The following is a 9,706-nucleotide window of genomic DNA, read 5'->3' as shown; positions in this document are numbered from 1 at the left end:
TGGTGGTGCTTTCACTCTAGTGGTAGCATGAGACGGAGTCTACAACCCACACAAGTAGCTCAGGTAGTGCAGCTCATCCAGGATGGCACATCAATGCGAGCTGTGGCAAGAAGGTTTGCTGTGTCTGTCAGCGTAGAGTCCAGAGCATGGAGGCGCTACCAGGAGACAGGCCAGTACATCAGGAGATGCGGAGGAGGCCGTAGGAGGGCAACAACCCAGCAGCAGGACCGCTACCTCCGCCTTTGTGCAAAGAGGAGAAGGAGGAGCACTGCCAGAGCCCTGCAAAATGACCTACAGCAGGCCACAAATGTGCATGTGTCTGCTCAAACGGTCAGAAACAGACTCCATGAGGGTGGTATGAGGGCCCGATGTCCACAGCTGGGAGTTGTGCTTACAGCCCAACACCGTGCAGGACGTTTGGCATTTGTCAGAGAACACCAAGATTGGAAAATTCATCACTGGCGCCCTGTGCTCTTCACAGATGAAAGCAGGTTCACACTGAGCACATGTGACAGACGTGGCAGAGTCTGGAGACGCCGTGGAGAATGTTCTGCTGCCTGCAACATCCTCCAGCATGACCGGTTTGGCGGTGGGTCAGTCATGGTGTGGGGTGGCATTTCTTTGGGGGGCCGCACAGCCCTCCATGTGCTCGCCAGAGGTAGCCTAACTGCCATTAGGTACCGAGATGAGATCCTCAGACCCCTTGTGAGACCATATGTTGGTGCGGTTGGCCCTGGGTTCCTCCTAATGCAAGACAATGCTCGACCTCATGTGGCTGGAGTGTGTCAGCAGTTCCTACAAGAAGAAGGCATTGATGCTATGGACTGGCCCGCCCGTTCCCCAGACCTAACTTTTGTGTGATTTTGTTGTCAGCACATTCAACTATGTAAAGAAAAAAGTATTTAATAAGAATATTTCATTCATTCAGATCTAGAATGTGTTATATTAGTTTTCCCTTGATTTTTTTGAGCAGTGTATGAGATCCAAAACTCTTGATAGGATCTGATAGAGGTTGGATAAGGACGACTTATACTGAACAAAAATATAAATGCAACATGGAGCAATTTCAAATTTTTAACTGAGTTACTGTTCATTTAAGGAAATCAGTCAGTTGAAATTAATTAATTTGGCCCTAATCTATGGATTTCACATGATTGGAAACACAGATATGCATATGTTGGTCACAGATACTGTACCTTAATAAAAATTAAGGCTGTGGATTAGAAAATCAGCCAGTATCTGAAGTGATCACCATTTGCCTCATGCAGCACGACATATCTCTCTTGCATAGAGTTGATTAGGCTGTTGATTGTGGCCTGTCCGAAGTTGCTGGATTTTGGTAGGAACTGGAACACGCTGTAGTACACATTGTTCCAGAGCATCCCAAACATGCTCAATGGGTGACATGCCTGGTGAGTATGCAGGCCAGGGAAAAACTGGGACATTTACAGCTTCCAGGAATTGTGTACAGATCCTTGCAACATGGGGCTGTGCATTATCATGCTAAAAATGAGGTGATGGAGGCGTATGAATGGCATGACAATGGGCCTTAGGATCTCGTCATGGTATCTCTGTGCATTCAAATCAATAAAATGCAATTATGTTTGTTGTCCATTCCTTATGCCTGCCCAAACCATAACCCATTGTAAATAAGAATTTGTTCTTAACTGAATTGCCTAGTTAAATAAAGGTAAAATATATTTTTAAATATCACCGCCACCATGGGGAACTTTGTTCACAACATTGACATCAGCAAACCACTCGCCCACATAACGCCATACACATGGTCTATTGTGAGGTCGGTTGTGAGTTTGGGAAGAACTGCCAAATTCTCTAAAATGACGTTGGAGGCAGCTTATGGTAGAGAAATAAACATTAAATTCTCTGTCAACAGCTCTGGTGGACATAATAATACTTTCAGTCAGCATGCCAATGGCACACTCCCTCGAAACTTGAGACATCTGTGGCATTGTGTTGTGTGACAAAACTGCACATTTTAGAATGGCCTTTCATTGTCCCCAGCACAAGGTGCACCTGTGTAATGATCATGCTGTTTAATCAGCTTCCTTATATGCCACACCTGTCAAGTTGAGGATTATCTTGGAAAAGGAGAAATGCTCACTAACAGGGATGTAAACACATTTCTGCACAAAGTTTCAGAGAAATACGTTTTTTTTGTGCATACGGAACATGTCTGGGATCTTTTATTTCAAATCAGTCACATATGCCAAGTACAAAAGGACATATAGAACGCAAAGAACATGGTCAATGAAGATGGACCAGTGGCCAGCACTACGTCAATAAACATGGCAAAGGAATAAATCCCCTATCCATTTCATCAGTCCCTCTTTACTACACTACAGGTTCCAAGTGGGTTATTCAGTTGTCCCATAGGAGAACCCTTTTTAGATCCAGGCAGAACCCTTTTGGATTCCATGTAGAACCCTCTGTGGAAAGGGCTCCACATGGTGTCACGGTTGTCGTCTGGAGATAGAGAGAAGGACCAAGATGCGGTGTGGTAAGTGTTCGTCATTTTAATGGGAAAACTGAACACTACAAAACAACATCGTGACAACCATGACGCTAATGCACAATCGTGCTGACACAAACACTACACATAGACAATCACCCACAATGACAAAAGAGGCTACCTAAATATGGTTCCCAATCAGAGACGACGACTAACACCTGCCTCTGATTGAGAACCATATCAGGCCAAACACAGGAACAGACAAACTAGACATCCAACATAGAATGCCCACTCAGATCACACCCTGACCAAACAAAACATAGAAACATACAAAGCAAACTATGGTCAGGGTGTGACACATGGAACCAAAAAGTGTTCTTCCTGGAACCAAAAAAGGTTATTCAAATAATTTTCCTATGGGGCAGCCATAGAACCCTTTTAGGTTCAAGATTGCACCTTTTTTTCTAAGAGTGTAGGTGCATTTGGAAAGTATTTAGACCCCTTTACTTTCTCAACATTTTGTTACGTTACAGCCTTATTCTAAAATTGATTCAATAAAAAATGTTCCTCATCAATCTACGCACAATACCCCATAATGATAAAGCGAAAACAGGTTTTTAGAAAATGTTGCCAATGTATCAGGAGCTGATCGTGGACTACAGGAGAAACAAAACATTTCTGCAGCATTGTGGTCACCAAGAACACAGCGTGTTCCATAATTCTTAAATTGAAGAAGTTTGGAACTACCAAGAGTCTTCCTAGAGCTGGCACCTGGCCAAACTGAGCAATCGAAGAAGAATGGTCTTAGTCAGGGAGTTGACCACTCTGAAAGAGCTCCAGAGTTCTTCTGTGGGGATGGGAGAACCTTCCAGAAGGACAACCATCTCTGGAGCACTCCACCAATCAGGCCTTTATGGTTGAGTGGACAGACAGAAGCCACTCCTTAGTAAAAGGCACATGACAGCCCGCTTGCAGTTTGCCAGAAGGCACCTAAAAGACTCTCAGACCATGAGAAACAGGATTCTCTGGTCTGATGAAACCAAGATTGAACTCTTTGGCCTGCTAGACAAGCGTCACACTCATCACCTGGCCAATAAATCCCTACGGTGAAGCATGGTGGTGGCAGCATCATGCGGCAGGGACTGGGAGACTAGTCAGGATTGAGGGAAAGATAAACGGAGCAAAGTACAGAGTGATCCTTGATTAAAACCTGTTATAGAGTGCTCAGGACCTCAGACTGGGGTGACGGTTCACTTTAAAACAGGACAACGACCCTAAGCACACAGTCAGGACAATGCAGGAGTTGTTTCTGAATGTCCCTGAGAGGCCCAGCCAGAGCCCGGACTTGAACCCCATCGAACATCTCTGGAGAGAACTGAAAATAGATGTACAGTGACGCTCCCCATCCAACCGTGAGAGGATCTGCAGAGAAGGGGAGAACCTCCCCAAATACAGGTGTGCCAAGCTTGTAGCGTTATACCCAAGAAGACACAAGACTGTAATTGCTGCCAAAGGTGCTTCAAAAAAGTACAGAGTAAATGGTCTGAATACTAAATGTGATATTTCAGTTTTTTTATGTTTGCAAATGTATTCAAAATAAACTGTTTTTGCTTGGTCATAATTGGGTATTATGTGTTGATTGATTAATCAAGTTTAGATTAAAAGGGTCTAAATACTTTCTGAATGCACTATATTACTGGAAACATGCTAAGTTTTCCAGTAAACTACCAAATTTTTGGTATCTTTTAAGGATATAATTTGACATGAGACATGTCAAGACATCTAGTGGCCCTTTTGGGGTACTTCAGATTATCACAGGTGTCTATAATAATCTCTGCCACTCCATTTGGTTTTATCACATGTAAAATGAATTGAATAATATGAAATCATTGAAAAATAATTTATAAATAAAAAATTGAATGATAAAGCTGTGAAACATTATCCTAAATATAAACCCTCAATTTAGTGAATACTATTAAAGCAATTGACCAAGTGGGTGTGCTAAACAACATTTTTACCACGGCTCTGCTGTGGCCATAGGTACAAGGCGAAGCCGAGTACAGTAGATCAGCACAGTGCTAAAAAAGTGTCCAGTTGCTTTTCTACAACGGGTTACCAATTAAATTTAAAAAATGGTATCTTGATAAATGTATTCATAGGCTACTATTTCATCTCTCAACAAAAATATAGGCCTAGTCCCAGCACATCTATGGTTGCTAGTCAAGCCGGTTGGCCATCCATTAGATCGGTTCGGTTGCCAGAGAATCTTAAGTATTATTGGACGCGACCCAGTCACTCGTTCTAAATGTTCTATTACCATGCTGGCTGGCAACAATTTTATCCCTTGCTTTCTAGCTAGCCAACTATGGCTAACACAGTCATGCCAAACAGTGTAGCTAGAATAACAGCCAAGTAGCTGCATTTGTGTTTGTTTGAGCTGCTTTTTGATACATCCACAACAACGAGTTAATGGTGCATGATTTGTCCTGGCAAAGAAAATGTGCTCTCTTGTCCGGAGGCTCTGTCAATATGTATTTTTTGTCCTTTTTTTGGTATCAAACTACTGGTGCTACTCATTGAGCTCAGTCAAAACTCAAACCCTCTTGTGCATGTGCAGCATCTCACCTCCGCGACCCCACACATGACTCAAGTTCAGACATTATAAAACAATTTCAGACAAAATAAAACATTTTTGAAAGCATTGTTTACTAATGGGGAATGCAGTCAGAGGCTATAAAGGTGCTACAGATGACAGTCCCCCCAGTTCTCTCTTTGCTGAAGCAATGATTGCACGTTTCAGTGCTCAACAGGTCGTAGATTGATTTTTTTTTCAGATGTCAAAGAGTAACAAGATAACAAGGATTTAGAAGAGGAGGTATCTGAAGAAGAAGACGGGGAAGAATACAACCCAGAGCACGATGCATCATCTTCAGATGAAGAAATCCCCCAATTTGAAAGAGAGACATTTTGGTCAAAGAACAGCAACATAACATGGTCCTTGTCACCATATGACAACCAGTGTAGCATGGCAGCACAAAATGTCATAAGGATGACCCCAGGGTCCACAAGACATGCAGTTGCCCATGCCCAGGACATCGCCTCAACATTCTACATGTTCATCACACCAGCCATCGAACAAAATTACATTTACATTTACATTTAAGTCATTTAGCAGACGCTCTTATCCAGAGCGACTTACAAATTGGTGCATTCACCTTATAACATCCAGTGGAACAGCCACTTTACAATAGTGCATCTAAATCTTTTAAGGGGGAGGGGGTGAGAAGGATTACGTTATCCTATCCTAGGTATTCCTTAAAGAGGTGGGGTTTCAGGTGTCTCCGGAAGGTGGTGATTGACTCCGCTGTCCTGGCGTCGTGAGGGAGTTTGTTCCACCATTGGGGAGCCAGAGCAGCGAACAGTTTTGACTGGGCTGAGCGGGAACTGTACTTCCTCAGTGGTAGGGAGGCGAGCAGGCCAGAGGTGGATGAACGCAGTGCCCTTATTTGGGTGTAGGGCCTGATCAGAGCCTGGAGGTAGTGAGGTGCCGTTCCCCTCACAGCTCCGTATGCAAGCACCATGGTCTTGTAGCGGATGCGAGCTTCAACTGGAAGCCAGTGGAGAGAGCGGAGGAGCGGGGTGACGTGAGAGAACTTGGGAAGGTTGAACACTAGACGGGCTGCGGCATTCTGGATGAGTTGTAGGGGTTTAATGGCACAGGCAGGGAGCCCAGCCAACAGCGAGTTGCAGTAATCCAGACGGGAGATGACAAGTGCCTGGATTAGGACCTGCGCCGCTTCCTGTGTGAGGCAGGGTCGTACTCTGCGGATGTTGTAGAGCATGAACCTACAGGAACGGGCCACCGCCTTGATGTTAGTTGAGAACGACAGTGTGTTGTCCAGGATCACGCCAAGGTTCTTAGCGCTCTGGGAGGAGGACACAATGGAGTTGTCAACCGTGATGGCGAGATCATGGAACGGGCAGTCCTTCCCCGGGAGGAAGAGCAGCTCCGTCTTGCCGAAGTTCAGCTTGAGGTGGTGATCCGTCATCCACACTGATATGTCTGCCAGACATGCAGAGATGCGATTCGCCACCTGGTCATCAGAAGGGGGAAAGGAGAAGATTAATTGTGTGTCGTCTGCATAGCAATGATAGGAGAGACCATGTGAGGTTATGACAGAGCCAAGTGACTTGATGTATAGTGAGAATAGGAGAGGGCCTAGAACAGAGCCCTGGGGGACACCAGTGGTGAGAGCGCGTGGTGAGGAGACAGATTCTCGCCACGCCACCTGGTAGGAGCGACCTGTCAGGTAGGACGCAATCCAAGCGTGGGCCGCGCCGGAGATGCCCAACTCGGAGAGGGTGGAGAGGAGGATCTGATGGTTCACAGTATCGAAGGCAGCCGATAGATCTAGAAGGATGAGAGCAGAGGAGAGAGAGTTAGCTTTAGCAGTGCGGAGCGCCTCCGTGATATAGAGAAGAGCAGTCTCAGTTGAATGACTAGTCTTGAAACCTGACTGATTTGGATCAAGTAGTTCATTCTGAGAGAGATAGCGGGAGAGCTGACCAAGGACGGCACGTTCAAGAGTTTTGGAGAGAAAAGAAAGAAGGGATACTGGTCTGTAGTTGTTGACATCGGAGGGATCGAGTGTAGGTTTTTTCAGAAGGGGTGCAACTCTCGCTCTCTTGAAGACGGAAAATCATCCTGGAGATTACAAATCTGGAGGGTTTCCATAAATACGGAGACAACTGGAAAAGGATGGATGAGATTGACCTGCGTGCCTACATAGGGCTGCTAATCTTAGCGGGTCTGTATAGGTCCAGAGGCGAGGCTACATGTAGTCTCTGGGATGCAGAGAGTGGAAGGGAAATTTTCCGTGCCAAGATGCCACTGAAAGTCTTTCACACTTTCTCAAGAATGTTATGATTTGATAACCATGAGTCAAGACCTGCAAGACGTGTGAGAGACAAACTGGACGAAAGGTCTGGGAGAAGTGGGTGGAGTGTCTGCATTACCTCTACAACCCTGGGCCTGAAGTAGCAGTGGATGAGCAACTGGTTCCATTCAGAGATACATTTTTATTTTCATATCTGTAATGTAAATGATTTTCACTGTTCATTTTATTACGTATCACTGTAATACCATTAATATGTGACTGTTTTCTGTGACACTGATACTAATTACTGATAGTAATCTCTTTTGTCAAAATGTCCCTGTCCTTTCCAGCAGTATATGCCCAGCAAGCCAGCAAAGTATGGCATCAAGATGGGTGGCCTGTGACGCACAATCCAGCTACGCTTGGAAGATGCAAGTCTACACAGGGAAGCCGACCAGTGGAGGCCCGGAGAAGAACCAGGGGATGCGGGTTGTGCTTGATGTGACAGATGGACTGAAGGGGCACAATGTCACGAGTGACAATTTCTTCACCTCTTATGAACTCAGCCAGCAGCTTCTGAAGAAATAACAAGCCTGTGCTCCCCCCTGCACTCCTCGCAGCAAGGGGGAGAAAGGCCTTCTCATCAAAGTTAGCATTCATCCCCAACACCACTCTAGTTTCTTACCTCCCAAAGTGGAACAAGAATGTGGTCCTCCTGAGCACACTGCCCAAAACATCTGAGATCAGTGATCGTGAGGAGAGGACGCCAGCCATCATCCTGGACTACAACCACAACAAAGAAGGTGTGGAAAACCTGGATAAGGTGATTGGAACTTACAGCTGCAGGAGGATGACTGCCTGCTGGCCCCTGGTCATCTTTCATAACATCATTGATGTGTCCTCATACAATGCCTTTGTGATATGGAACAACATCAAACCTACCTGGATGCCTGATAAGCGGAACAAGAGGAGGGTGTTCCTGGAGCAGCTGGGAAAGGCACTTGTAACCTCACACATTCAAAGAAGGGAACACCTCTTCCCCACTGCAGCCTCTGCAGCACTTGTGAAAGCTGTTCAGGCGGTTGAATCTTGTCCTGATCCACCTGAGGCTGGAGCTGGGGCTGGCAAGAGGAGGACATGCCAATTCTGCCCTCCAAAGAAGTACTGTAAAACAAAGAATATGTGCTGCATATGTGAGAAATACATCTGCAAAGTCCATGCACACACACTTGTCCTACATGTGCTAATTAGAGTTGATTGATTTATGTTCTTAATGTTTTTTTAAAAATCTTATCTTATTTTATTCTTATTTATTGTTGTTGTTTATACACCTTGTGGGTGGGGGCAATGGATTTTTAGAAATGGAGAAGACTTTTATTTTGTAGTTGAATTCCTCATTGTACAGTGTATAAGAATATATCACTATGTTGCCAAAAAGGTTATTGTTTCCCTTCAATAAAATGCATTGAAAACTACTTTCTGCACATTTCTGCTACTTTCTTAGGCTATACAAGTGCTATCTCTTGCTAAAAAAAATGTTTACACCTATGCAGTACCTTTAGCAATAATAAAATAATTAACCTCTACTTACTAAAAGAAAACAATTATGACAGGTGTGTTGTAATAAAAATGAGTGGTGTCCACTGATTAAATGCAGTTTTTCTGCATTGTGAAGAGGGAAAACCCAGATATTCACAAAGTTTGTGATGAATGACAGGTTGTTTCTTCATGCAAAAAAGATTGAGTTTAAAATTAAATTAAGCTGCTTTATTTTAGTGGTTCAGGTAATTTTTTACCCTTAAGACAAGTGGAGTATACGGAATGTTAAGACTACACAGGGGTTCAATTATGATAGACTGCCAGTTTTGTTAATTACCAAAACTACTGAAGATTCCGGTAATTTTAGTAAATTACCAGTAGCTTTGCAGCCCTACTCTTTACTGAGCTAGTTTTCCAAATATTGTTTGTGTCTCTCCTCCAGCCTTCTGGCTCCCTCATCCTTTTCGCTTCCAGACCGACAATCTGTATTCCCCTTCTCAAAGGATTCAACCTGCCCTTACCCTGAATACTCCGGGACAATCGGCCAGCTAATCCCGAGATTTTAGCTGCCTCTAAACTGTCTAAAAATATTTTCTAAGGTGTTGCTGACACTACCCAGCTAGCATATTTGTTTTCTTGGAAGTTGTGGTAATGTATGCTTTTGGTTTCCCATTGGTTCTGGGAAAGTAGCCATAAGCGTCCTGACTGGTAAAACACTTGAAAAAAATATGTTTTACTGTGGTTCCCTGAATGTTTTCCTGGGAGGTTTGATGAACATAAATTGTAGGTTATTTGAAGGTAATTAAATAACATTCAGAGA

At 44.2% G+C, this 9,706-nt stretch overlaps 1 pseudogene; it reads left to right on the top strand.

Annotated features, from left to right (window-relative positions):
* The first annotated feature begins 5,495 nt into the window (after window positions 1-5,495).
* LOC123999818 lies at window positions 5,496-9,412 on the top strand (annotated as a pseudogene).
* The last annotated feature ends 294 nt before the right edge of the window (window positions 9,413-9,706 follow it).

This window comes from Oncorhynchus gorbuscha, linkage group LG16 (assembly GCF_021184085.1).
Source record: "Oncorhynchus gorbuscha isolate QuinsamMale2020 ecotype Even-year linkage group LG16, OgorEven_v1.0, whole genome shotgun sequence".
Classification (NCBI taxonomy): Eukaryota; Metazoa; Chordata; class Actinopteri; order Salmoniformes; family Salmonidae; genus Oncorhynchus; species Oncorhynchus gorbuscha.
The sequence above is the reverse complement of the archived record's forward strand: the minus strand, read 5'-3'. Positions and strand labels throughout refer to the sequence as shown.